Source organism: Rutidosis leptorrhynchoides, chromosome 11, assembly GCF_046630445.1.
Source record: "Rutidosis leptorrhynchoides isolate AG116_Rl617_1_P2 chromosome 11, CSIRO_AGI_Rlap_v1, whole genome shotgun sequence".
NCBI lineage: Eukaryota > Viridiplantae > Streptophyta > Magnoliopsida > Asterales > Asteraceae > Rutidosis > Rutidosis leptorrhynchoides.
Window position 1 is genome coordinate 401,192,058 of NC_092343.1, and position 3,490 is coordinate 401,195,547.

A 3,490-nucleotide genomic window follows, 5' to 3' on the forward strand; every position below is an offset into this window, starting at 1 on the left:
TGCCACTTGATGGATTCTGATAGATCAAAATCCAAATATGTAATTGGATGAAAATGGTTATTCTGTGATGAACGGATTTGTATATCGGTGGATGTAAGTAGGATAGTAAATGAATGTTGAATCAGATTCGAAGAATGTACAGTGTAACTTATTAATGTAGAATCTAAATATTCCTCGGGTGTTACCCACCCGTTAAAATATTTTCACCATTAACAGTTTGTACAATAAAAATTTTAATTACAATCTCTATGAAAACATATATACATATATATTTTCTTCAGACGTAATCATGGATTTAATGAGTCAATGGGAAATTAAACTCATTTAGTTTTCGGTTGGAACTAGAATAAATAATCTCTAAAACTTTAGAGATTACATATTCTCCATGTCGAACGAAGATAAATGAGGTAGAACGAAATGTAGAATGAAGATCATACTCAAAGTACAGATGATGATATTGAAGCATGGATTATTGATGGTACTGGTGCTATTATTGATGGTACTGTTGATGCCGGTGATGTTGCTGAAGCTGGTACATTTTTCACCATATTCTCCGAATTGATTATTCGAGCACAAAGTTCGTTGACTTTTACTCCAGGATGATTGTCGGTTGGAACGAGCGGATAAATAAGGTTCAGATTTGTGGATAGAATATAATCTTGTTGAGTTACCCTGGAAATGAGACTGAAATTGGTGTCTCGAACAGGTTCGCCGGTAAACGCTTCAGGTTCATTGTCAAGAGGTGAATTCGGTTGATGAAAGGGATTGCCTTCTGCGCGTTTCCATTAATTAAGTCGACTACGAACCCATCAGATGAATTGATAATGGCTAATTGGTTGATTCATGTCGACAACGCTGTTTTCGGAGCTTAGGTGAACATCTATGTCGGAATAGCTGTCGGAATAACTATCGGAATCTGAGGGACTCGAACTGGTTGCAGGATTCATCTCATACGATCAGATGAAGGATTTTCGATAAGAAATAGATTATAGGATGTAGATTAGTACTCATAATTTACATATGCATATATAATACTAAAATCCCATAAGTTACGGAGGAATCTACGGAAGTTGTCAGGCAAAGTTACAGTAATAGATACGCTAAAATATGAAGTAGCAGATACGCTAAGATATGAATTTTGTCTATACACTATTCATGTAGTCAATGCAGTAAAACATGTCTAGACTAAGAATGATAAGCAAGTGATTCTCTAAGAATAATAAGCAGGAAAATTTTCGACACGAAGTGATAAGCAAAACTTTTGACATGCAGACACGGTCGAAGTCCAGACTTACTAATGCATCCTAACGACTTATCAGTTAGACACACTAATGCAGACCTGGTTCGCTAAGACCTCTGCTCTGATACCAACTGAAAGGACCTGTCCTAATCCATCCGGATGAAGTCCATATTGATTATAAACAATTCACAACAGTTGATTTCATCGCGAGGTATTTGACCTCTATATGATACATTTTACAAACATTGCATTCGTTTTTGAAAAGACAATCTTTCATTACATCGAAAGTTGACGGCAGGCATATTATTTCATAATATATCTAACTATAATTGACTTAATTATAATCTTGATGAACGCAATGACTCGAATACAATGTCTTTTGAAATATGTCATAAACGACTCCAAGTAATATCTCTAAGATGAGCAAATGCACAGCGGAAGGTTTCTTTAATACCTGAGAATAAACATGCTTTAAAGTGTCAACTAAAAGGTTGGTGAGTTCATTAGTTTAGCATAAATAATCATTTCCATCATTTTAATAGACCACAAGATTTTCATTTCCAGTTCTCATAAATATACGTCCCATGCTTAGAGACAAAAATCATTCATATGGATTGAACACCTGGTAACCGACATTAACAAGATGCATATTAGAATATCCCCATCATTCCGGGATCCTCCTTTGGACATGATATAAATTTCGAAGTACTAAAGCATCCGGTTCTTTGGATGGGGCTTGTTGGGCCCGATAGATCTATCTTTAAGATTCGCTTCAATTAGGGTGTCTGTTCCCTAATTCTTAGATTATCAGACTAAAAAAGGGGTATATTCAGTTTAATAATTCAGCCATAGAATGTAGTTTCAAGTACTTGTGTCTATTTCGTAAAACAGTTATAAAAATAGCGCATGTATTCTCAGTCCCAAAAATATATATTGCAAAAGCATTTAAAAAGGGAGTAATGAAACTCACAGTAATGTATTTTGTAGTAAAAATACATATGACGATATTTAACAACAGAACAAAGCAGGGTTGGCCTTCGATTCACGAACCTATATCATTCATTTATATATTAAAACGTATACTGGAAATCACATAATTTCATTTGTTAATATATGTTATTTATGTAAGTGTAGTTATATAAAAATTATACTAAATTTCATTTACAATCATATATTTATATTATATCTTAAATTATATGTTATATAAGTTTATTTTGTATATATATAAAAAATATGTTTATTATAGTTATATTAGTATCTATATACATTTAGTATTATTTTAAAAATACCTAATTTGTTATATGTAACCATACATAATGATAATATGTTTTTCATATATTTATATGGATTATCAATATAATTATAATATATAGATATATATAATAAGGGTGTTTTTATGTACAAAATATTTACTTGTTAGAAATGATAGTTTTGATATTATTGTTCTACTAGATAGTAATAATAACTTTATTAATAATGAATATTAATAATAATAGTGATATTGTTAATAATGATACCTATGTTAGTAATAATCCTAATAATCTTAATAAACATAACAATGATATTAATACTAGTATTAATGAAAATAATAATGTTATTTCCAATACTAATGCTAGTAATAATAATAACAATAATTTTATCAATCATTTTAATACTAATGATAATAATTTTAATAGTAATAATAATAGTAGTAGTTATATTACTAATAATAACATTATTGATAATTATTATAATGATGATCTTAATAATAATATTATCTAATACTTAATAATTCTAATAATAATAATAATAATACTAATAATAATAACAATAACAATAATAATTTATAATAACAATGATATTAATAATAATAATAATAACAATAATAACAATAATTAATAATAATATTAACAATAATAATAATAATAATAATAATAATAATAATAAAGATAGAGTTACAACCTTGAAGAAAAACACAAAAAGAATGCCACCGCCAGGACTCGAACCCAAGACCTCTTGCCCACCCGTTAACACTCTACCACTCGACTGACCTCGTTTTTCTGATATAACTCAAACCCAATAATATATAACCCGTATATTTATCTAATTCTATTTTCAACTTCTTCTTCAACTTATTAATCGACAGAATCTCACAAATCATCTTACTAAAAAGTTAATGATTTGATTTTATGATTGATAAACTAAGCAAAAACGATTTATAGATTGACGACTTGGTTTAACAGAAAAAAATAAAAATAAAACAGAAGAATA